Genomic DNA, 11,097 nt, shown 5'->3' with positions numbered 1-11,097 from the left:
TATGGTATGTAAATTATATCTTAATAAAGCTGCTTTGAAAAAATGTAAAAAAAAAAAAAAAAAAGATGGCCACCTGCAAACCAGGAAGCAGGCCCTCACCAGACACCGTATCTACTGCACCTTGATCTTGGACTTCCTAGCTTCCAGAACAGTGAGAAATAAATGTTGTTTCAGCCACCCAGTCTGTGGTAATGTGTTATAACAGCTGGAGCTGAGTATGATAACCAACTTCTTGAGCCACAGTTCCTACAGACTGGGTTGCATATGTTTCAAAGAAAAGCATTTTTTTTCAATAAAACATTCTTTATTCATGAATTGTAGAGTTTTGCCTTAACATTTTTGTCCTTTAACAACTTTAGTGAGATACAATTCACATATCTCACAGTGCATCCATGTATAATTACGATTTAATGGTTTTTATTATATAGAATTGTGCAACTATCACCACTGACAACCTTAGAATGTTTTCATCACCTCAAAAACATAATCAAATTTTAGGCATTGTCCTAATCAATTTATTTACTAATTTCACCCATTTACAGGACATTTACTTTGTATAGTAATGACTGTCCAGTGAGTACTAAATATTATAAGAACTCAATATGAAAGAATGAGGAATAAAGAGGGAGATTTACTACTTGGAGACTAAATGACCCTGGTGTACAATATTAATATGCCATGTATTTATTTATGCCATTTATTTATTACTATGCCAATTTTGCATAGCAACTAAGAGCAAAGACTCTGGGGCCAAACTGGCTGGGTTCAAATATTGCTTTCACTACCTCCTGACCCTGGGAAAGTCATTTCCATGTGAAACATGAAGACAATCATTGTTCCTACCTCACATGATTCTTACAAGGATTAAATAGATTAATATGCACAATATTTAGGACAGAGCTGGTTCTCAATCAGTGTTTGCTAATCTTATTGTATATAAAGTAATCCTATATATTCTGACCTTCTACTAGGGTAATCCTTCATGACTCTGAAGGCTGTGAGATTTTGTATTTGTACATATACTCTGCCAGCAGTTCAGTATGCATCAAGAATGTGGTTAGAATGAGATATCTTTGAAATTATTCATGATCGGATGTTTTACCTGGGAGAAAAAATAGAGATAGTCTAATCTTATTTAATGAATGAAAAGGAAACAAAAAAGAAGCTCAGAGAGGTAACTTATTCACTCAAGTTCACACAGCTACCGAATGGCAGTTCTTGGCTTAAAAACAAGGTTTTCTGTCATTTAAGTTTGCCAGTGCCCATAATGGCACTTAGTAAATAATAGGTACTAAAATGTTTAATTGAAGGAAATGGATGATTCACTTAGAATATGCTAGAGTGATATAAAAGAGTCACTGACCTTTCAGTTTCTTTATTGCAACATGCTTTCTTCTCACCTCTGGACTGAGGCATGCATTTTTATTTACCTTGAAAATCTTTCCCAACTATCTTTTGCCAGCTTCCTACTCAACCTTCAGGAGGAGCTGAGGCAAAAAATCTTCCCCAATGGCAAATAAGTCTGGGTGGAGCACTTCTTCTATGTACTCCCATAGTACCTTGTACTTTCCCTGTTATCGCCATATTATAGAATCGCACCAAATTATAATTGGTCAATCCATTCTACTAGAATGTAAGCTACACAAAGGCAAGGACTGTGTTAATGCTTCAACAGTTTTTATTTCTGACACAACAGGGACCTAGCATAGAGTAATAATATTTTCAGAGGAACATTAGAAACCATGGAAGGAACTGATGATTGTTCCCAATATTTGTTCTCCCTTCTTCTTCTAAGAACAGAATTTTCTCACTGGTATTTTAGGTCACATGACTACCAAACCAGAGACAGCATTGACCAGCCCACCTTGGAGCTAGATGTAGACAGTGATTAAGTTTTCACCAGTGGAATCAAAGTGTGGCAGGCCTGGTCTTACTAATGCAGGCCTCCATAACAACTGATTCAGCACTGACTGAGTGGTTAAGTTAAATATTAAAAGCTGATAGAGCCAGTGCCCTTACACAAAGGCTGGAATGTAACAAAAGCCCACCAAGAGTTTTGCCCACACCTTTCCTGGGCCTTAACAGGATAACTAAGATAACAAGACAATGAAGGAATTCTTAACAGGGCCCGTTTAGAATTAAACGAGTTTTACTGGGGTTTTGAAAAAACTCTCCAGACTTCCACGAACAAGTTTACTGGGGGTCTGAAGGAACTCCCCAAACCTCCATAATTTAGCAGAAGACAAGATAAGGGTAATCACCCCAGCACCTGGACACATTTAGGTTAAGAAAATTTACTAAGGATCCAGAAGGAGGTCTTCAGGACTCAGATCTTGGTTATAGATTAAAAGAAATTAATCACTATGTCTTTAGATAAATGCACACTTGCACATAGACATATAGCTTAGAAGGTATATAAGCTATGGAAAACTTTGTCATTTTTGAGTTTTTCTGGCGGTATTTTCCAGGCCTTCTCCCTGTAACCTGTACCTGGTTACAGAAATAAACTCTCTTCTTTCCCAGTTCATCTGCATCTCATTATTGGGCCACAAGAATAAGCAGCCTGACCCTCATTTTGGTCTGGGAACAAAAGTGCAAGTGATACATACAACTTTCTTAAAAAGAAATGCTTACAATCGACTTTTTCCTCTTCCCTTCTTTATTTGGGCTAGAAGGCAGATATGGTGCTGGTAAGCCAAATGGGAGCAGGTGAGGGTGGAAAATATGCCCAAGGGATGGGGAAGCAGCCAGGTAGAAGGAAACAAAGTTCTTGGATGATCGTGTAGGGTAAGGTAGTACTGTCTGACCTATGATGACTGGCTGCCTAACTTTGGATTGTTAAATGAGGAAATATATAAACCTATAACTTGTTCAAACTCCTATGCTTTGAGGTCTTTGTTATAGCTTCTTAGGCCTTTCCTTAACTAAAATAAAAACAAAGCATAAGTATTCCAAACAATCACCCACCATTCAGAGCCTTTGAAATTCTAGATACTAGCATTACTTAAGCTCTATTGCTTGCAAAGAATAGCTACATCCACTCAGGTTAGCACTAGTACTGGAGGAAATTTCATGAGGCTATCTCTGGACATAAGAATAGCAGTAATCTTGACCATATGACCAGATGCCACTGAGACTGGAAAAAGTTTGTAGTCTGCAGAATTCTGGTGACCTGGCAGATAGGCTAACAACTGACCCCTTAGAAGCAGGCATCCATTCAAGGCAACCCCGTGTCCCCAGCCCACACCATCAGCATGACTCAGCTACTCTCCCCATGGCTGATTCCCCCTGGTCTTTCCACTTCTTTCTTCTTTTTTTTTATGTAATTCTGATTCTCTCATATTGCAGAGTTCAAAAGCTCAAGGGGGGGTAAAAAAACCCTGATTAACCCAATTTAAGCAACATCTAATGGGCTACTGGCCAAACTATAGATGAGCAGCTTTTATTTGAGATGTCTTTCATGCATAAATTAGCTGCAGCTAAATTGGGATTAGGAGTCATATGGCACAGAACATGGCCATGTCTGTATTAGAATCTGCTCAATAGTTTGTCTTCAGCAGGAGTATATTAGTTTTCTATTGCTGTTATAACAAATTTCTAAAAATTTAGTGGCTTAAAGTGACACAAATTTTGTTATCTTACACTTCTATAGAGCAGAAAGCCAACATGGATCTTACCTGGCAAAGGTCAACAAGTAAGCAGGGTTTATTCCCTTCCAGAAACTCTAGGGGAGAATGCATTTCCTTTCCTTTTTTAGCTTCTAGAGACCTCCCACATTCTTTTGCTCATGGCCCGCTCTTCTGTCTTCAAAGTCTGCAACATCTGGCCATGTCCTTCTCATACTGCTATCTGTCTGGTTCTCTCTTTTGCCTCCCTTTTCTGCTTTTAAATACCCTTGGTTTTACATTTGGCCCACTCAAATAATCCAGGATAATCTCCCTATTTTGAGGTAAACCAATAAGCAAACTTAATTCCACCCTCTCCCTTAATTCCTTTTTGCCATGTAATAATGTAACATGCAGGTTGGAGGAATTAGATGTGAACATCTTCAGAGGGCCATTATTCTGCCTACCACAAGGAGACTACAGATGAAAGTTTGCTGGCCTACCGTGATAACTTTCTCCTATATTTTCTTATAGGACAAACATTTTGTATATTTTGTTTATGGTATTAAGAATTGCAGCTCCTTTTTACCCCATATGGATATCAAGTTGTTCTAGCACCCTTAAAACAGAAACAAAAGCAAAAGACTAAACTTATTCCATTCAATTATATTGGATTGTTAAAACAAAAATCAACTGACCATATACATGTGGGTCTGTTTCTGGAATATTTATAATGTTCTATTATTCTATAAGTTTATATTTATACCAACCATACTGTCTTGATAGTTTTATAATAAATCTTGAAATCAAATAGTGTTAGCCCAACATTTTCTTTTTCAAAATTGTTTTGACTATTCTTAGTGCTTTGTATTTTTACATAAATTGTAGAATCACCTTGTCAATTTCCTCAACAGTAGCCTGTTATGATTATTATCTGGATTGTATTAAATCCTTTCAAATATTGTTGGGTTAATTTTATAAATTGCTTAGTTCAAATCTGTTAATATTTTATCAAGGATTTTTACATTTATGGTTATGAGAAATATTGGTCTATAGTTTTTTTTTCTTGTAATATTTTGGAGATAAGAATAATGACAGCCTCATGTCTTGAGAGAGGTTTTGATGTGCACCTCTAACTCTATAGATTTAGAATTAGTTTCAAGCAATAAACCCATCCTGGTGTTCCCCAAAGTCCTTTTATCCTGGACAATGATCAGCCCTCCCTGTGAGCCTGAGATTCATTGATATAGACCTGAATGTGTGCAGAGGAGTATTACAGAAAAGATAAAGGTAGAGACCAAAAACTGATTCCCAGCCCTGGTAAAATTTATCAAATAACTAAATGGAGAAGTCAATAGGGCCTAAATAAAGGTAAAAATAACCTCTGCTGAAAAGTTTTCTCATTTGTTATCATTCAGTCTGAGCTGAAATGTATTGGGGGAAATGGGTAATATTTGTATATGTCTGCACTCCTCTTGCTACCTTTCAGCCTAAAGCTGTAGTGCATCCATAGGGATGGCTATGTCCTTCACTGTAAATGATTAGCATCATAATTTCCAAGCACAAGTATTAAATATGAATACTTGTAAAAAAAACTTCCTTTTTACAAGTATTCATATTTATAAGAAATAAAACCCTCTTCCTTTTAAACTCACCAACTAGGGCCTCTTAGGGCACTCTTGCCTTGTTTTGATCAAACTTGCAGAGCAGCAACTGTTACTGTTTAGAAGGAATGACTTTTAGAAAGAACCATACTGTCTCCTTAAAATTGTTTCCTGTGCGAAAGCTATAAGGCTGTAAGTAGGAAATGCGCGCACATACAAGTAGCGTATATATCTACACATTAAAACCACAAATGCAGATGTGTATTTAAAAGTTCATTACTACTCAGCCATAAAACGGAATGAATTAATGGCATTCACAGCAACCTGAATGGGATTGGAGACCATTATTCTAAGTGAAGTAACTCAGGAATTGAAAACAAAACATCATATGTTCTCACTCATAAGTGAGAGCTAAGCTATGAGGATGCAAAGGCATAAGAATGATAAAATGGACTTTGCGGACTTGGGGAGAAAGGGTGGGAAGGGGGTAAGGAATAAAGGACAACAAATTAGGTTCAGTGTATACTGCTCAGGTGATGAGTGCACCAAAATCTCACAAATCACCACTAAAGAACTGACTCATGTAACCAAATACCACCTGTTCCCCAAAAACCTATGGAAATAAGTTTTTTTTAAAAAGTTCATTTCAAATGGCAATAATTTATTGACACTTTTCTAGATTCTAGGAACTGTGCTAAGGGCTATGAGGGATTCACAGATGTCAAATAAGGAAGGGACTTTGAATGAAATAAGCTTACAAATCAGATGAGAACATTAACATTCATATACATAATTCTAGGACATAGGAAAGAGTAATAAGGTTTAAAATGCTAGAAAGAGGCACATATATACAACCTGAGAGGGTGAAAGTGCCAGCTACTGCCTGCCACATTGTAAGTTCTCAATAAATATTCATTTAGTGGATACATGGATGATGAATAAGTATCTCTGGTCATATCCCTTAAATACAATTATTGAATAAACTATTGTTGAGCAGGGGGAAAACACTGGGGACTATAAGAATACTATTTGAATAATTTTGCCCTTCATCTATGCTACAGGCCTGTGTAATCCAGATATATCAGAAACAGATGTTTCTGAATGATTTTTCTAATATTCTTTCTGGAGGATATATTATAATGAAATGCTGTGTTGCTATCTCATTAGTTATCAATATTAGGCTCACTCTGGCTCTCTACCCACAATATGCAACCAGGAAGCATGATTCCCAGAAAGTTGCAGCATTACACAAAAGCAGATGGAGGATCCAATCTGGATACTACAGAGTCTGCTAGTAAAAGAGAAGCCAAATAATGTCTGCTGCTGAGAAATGCTAGGGAACAGTATTTTCCTCTAGGGCAGCCCATATGACTTCTAGAATTTCATTCCTCTCCCCTACCCCTAAATGTAAAATAATTCTACTTCCAAAAAGTGAGGCTATAAAAACATCTGCTTCCATCCAAGATGGAATAATAGGGTCTATGTTTAACTTCAAACAACCAAAAAAAAAAAAAAAAAGGACCATCTATAGGTAACAATGGTTTGTAAGACACTGCATATCTGGCAATGAAGAAGAGTAATCCTTGAGACACAGGAAACAAATGAAGTGAGTACTATGATTGCCCCAGCACAGTTTCTTGAGAAAGTTTGCAGGCCATGGTTTCAGGGCTGGGAGAAGGGGACCCATATGGAGCCCAGTGAAGTCCTTGAGCTGAGGAGAGGAGAGGAGAGGTTGTGGGAGACCATGGAAGTTCACACTGGCAGAATAGAGTACCAGAAAGGAAAGAGCTTCAAAGAGAACCCTGGAGCTCTGTAGCGATTTCCCCTTGAGAATTGAACTGAATACTGATCAGCCCATGCATATGAAAAAACTAACCATAGCTGGGAAGAACCCATTTCAAATGATTACAGGTAACAATGTCTTGTGATAAGACAATGCAAGAAACTAGAATGAAAAACCAGATTAATGGGGTATTTGGTATATTTCCCAAAAGGTATTTAACTCATAATAGGGAACAATTAGTCCTAGGAAAACATTTCTAATTCTGCCTTACAAATCTTAACAACAAAACTTTAAAGGATCAAATTATTTCCAGGTAACATAAAAACAACCCAGAACAGAATTCAAGGATATTAATTGAAATACAAAAATATACAGTGCCCCACAAAATAAAATGTAAAGTTTCCAACATCTAATCAAAAATCTTCATGAGGCAAAGAAGCAAGAAGTACAACTCATGAGATAAATTAGTAAAATTGAAGCTGACTTGGAAATGACAGAGATGTTAGAATTAGCAGACAAGGACACTGAAACAATTATTATGACTGTGTTATGTATGTTCAAAACATTAAGAAGAGACATAGAAGACATTAAAATTACCCAAATTGAGCTACTGGAGATGAAAATTACAAAGTGTGAGATGAAAAATAAACTGGGTGAGATTAATAGCAGATTAGATTTTGCAGAAGAAAAGACTAGTGATTTTAAAACATACATAGTAAATAGAAAACATGCAAAAAACAAAATTAAAAAATATGAATAGAGCATCAGTGATCCTTGGGCCAACTTTATGAAGCCAAACTAAAGTGCAACTTGAATTTTTTAAGGTGGAGGGACAGAAAAAACATTTTTAAAATAATGGTTGAAAAGTTTCCAAAGTTGATGAAAACTATAAGCTCACCCAGGAAGCTAAATGAATCACAAACACAAGAAAATGAACCACACAAACACAATAAACAGAAGTAAATATACACCAAGGCATAGCATATAATTGCTCAAAGTCAGTGATATAAGAAAATCTCAAAAGCATCTAGAGAAAAGAAGACATAATACATACAGAGTGTGGTGTGCACAACAATTTCTTCCTAAAGATATCCATGTCCTAACCCTTGGAACCTATAAATGTTAGGTTTCATGGCAAGAAAGAATCAAGGGAGAAGAGAGAGTTAAGTTTGCTAATCAGCTAACTTTAAGATAGAGAGGTTATTTGGGTTGATTTGAGCGAGCCCAATGTAATCACAAGAGTTCTTAGGAGTGGAAGAGGGAGGCAAAAGAGAGGACCAGAGATGGCAGTGTGAGAAGGACATGGCCTAATGTTGCTGATTTTGAAGGCAAAAGAGGGGACCAGGAGCCAAAAATGTGAAAGGTTTCTACAATCTGGGAAAGGCAAAAAAAAAAAAAAAGTTTCCCCCTAGGGCTTCCAGAAAAGAATGTAGCTCATGAGTCCATTTCAGATTTCTGACCTCCAGAACTGAAAGGAAGTAAATTTGTACTGTTTTAAGCTACTAAGTTTCTTGTAATTTGTTACCACAGCAAATAAAAAGTCAATAGGCAAAGTAACAAATAAAAGAATGACAGCTGATTTCTTATTGGAAGCATTGCAAGATAGAAGATGGCTTAACATCTTTAAAGTACTAAATTTTTTAAAATGTGAAACTTTTTTTTAAAATGATGGTTAAGTAAAGTTTCTTTCAGATTTACAAAAGCTGAAAGACACAGTAGATAAATGTTTAAGGAGGTCCTTCAGGCAAAAGGAAAATGACCCCAGATAGAAATATGAATTTACACACAAAAAAAATGAAAAGCACTGGAAATAACTACATGTGTAAATATATAGTATTTTTATTATTTAAATATTTGTTAAAGATAAAGTTTTAAATCAAAGAAATAATGTATTTTTACAACATCTGTAAAAGTAAAATTTATGACAAGAGACTTACAGTAGTACACTTTTCATTTCTCATTTCAGGAGGGGAGAAATGAAAAGTGTACTACTATAAGTCTATTGTAAGTAAATAGACTTACTAGTGTAAGTCTACTGTAAGTCTCCTCTCCTGAAATGAGGGGAGAAATGAAAGTGTAGTATTATAAGTGTCTTATATCCTGTTAGAAACGGTTTATCACTTGAAAACAGACAAAGAATAAGTTAAAGACATACATGACAAACCCTAAGGCAACCACTACAATAACAAAGCAAAGAGTTATAGTGAATAAACCAATAAAAAACTAAATGGAATTGTAAAAATACTAACTTAATCCAAAGGAAGGCAGAAAAAAGAAGAAAATGAAAAACAGATGGGAAACAGAAAACACTAGCAACATGATACATTAAAACTAGACATCTCAAGAATTATATTAAATGGTCTAAATACACCAATTAAAAGGAGAGACTGTCAGATTAAAATGAAATTTAAGGCTCAACTTTATGCTGCTTATAAGAAACACATTTCAAATATAAAGACAGAAGTAGATTTAAAATAAAAGGAGGAAAAATATGCAACGCTGATAATAGTTTTTAAAAAGCTGAAGTGGTAATACTAATATTAAAGAAAATAGATTGCAAAGTAAAGATTACTAGGAATGAAAGAAGTTAATTTATAATGCTGAAGGGGTCATTTCATCCAGTAGAAATAATCATAGAGGTTTATGCACCATGTGACAGAATTTCAAAACACATAAAACAAAAATTGATAGAACTGCAAGAATAAATAAGCATATTCACAATTATTGTTGGATATTTCTATACTCCTCTCACATTTGTTGATAAAACTGACAGGAAATCAGTAAGGATATTGCAGACTTGAATACCTCCCTCATTATTTGACGTAGTTGAAGACCATAGAAGATTAAACAACAATAGAAGAGATATTTTCAGATGAACAAGCAATATTTATCAAAATAGACAATACTGTGGGCCATTAAAAAGCCTCAAGAAATTAAAAAATATTCAGCTAACACAAAGTGTGTTCTTTCATTACAATGAAATGAAACTAAAAGCCAGTAACAAAAAGATTTATGGAAAATCACTCAAATAATTGGAAACTAAATAATATGCTTCTAAATAACACGTCAAAGAAGAAATCAAAAGGGAAATTAAAATGTATTTTGAGATTAATGAAAATGAAAAGACTACATATAATTTGTGAGATGCCATAATTTTATAGCATTAATGCCAACATTAGAAGAGGGGAAAAGCTTCAAATCAATGACCTCAGCTTCCATCTTAGATAACTAGAGAAAGAAGAACAAATTAAATCTGAAGGAAGTAGAAGAAAGTAAATTTCAGATAAGAAATTAATGAAATAGAAAATAGGAAAAAAATCAATAAAATGAAAAGCTGGTTCTTTGAGATGAAGTGATAAATCTCAAGCTTGACAGATTAGGAAAAGAAAGAGAAAAGATATGAACAAGTAGTATCAATAATTAGATAGAAGACATTACTACATAGTCTAGTAATATTAAAAACCTAATAAGGGAATATTATAAATAAATTTATCTCAATACATTTGACAACTTAGATTAAATTTGTAGTTAAAAACCTTCCCATAAAGAAAACCCCAAGCTCACATGGCTTCGCTGGTTAAGTAATACCAATACTATACAAACTGTTCCAGAAAATTGAAAAGGATGGACTACTTCCCAAGTCATTCTATGAGGTTATTACTAAATTGATGTTAAAATCAGGTAAAAACATTACAAAAGGCCGGGCGCGGTGGCTCACGCCTGTAATCCCAGCACTTTGGGAGGCCGAGGCGGGCGGATCACGAGGTCAGGAGATCAAGACCATCCTGGCTAACACGGTGAAACCCCGTCTCTACTAAAAATACAAAAAATTAGCCGGGCGCGGTAGCGGGCGCCTGTAGTCCCAGCTACTCGGGAGGCTGAGGCAGGAGAATGGCGTGAACCCGGGAGGCGGAGCTTGCAGTGAGCCGAGATCGCGCCACTGCACTCCAGCCTGGGCGACAGAGCGAGACTCCGTCTCAAAAAAAAAAAAAAAAAAAAAAAAAAAAAAAAAAAAAAATTACAAAAAGTGAACTACCAATTACTATCCTCATAAATATTAATGCAAAAGTTATAAATAAAATTTTAGCAAATTAAATCCATCAGT

The sequence above is a fragment of the Pan paniscus genome, chromosome 1 (genome assembly GCF_029289425.2).
Source record: "Pan paniscus chromosome 1, NHGRI_mPanPan1-v2.0_pri, whole genome shotgun sequence".
Classification (NCBI taxonomy): Eukaryota; Metazoa; Chordata; class Mammalia; order Primates; family Hominidae; genus Pan; species Pan paniscus.
Note: the sequence above shows the minus strand (reverse complement) of the source record.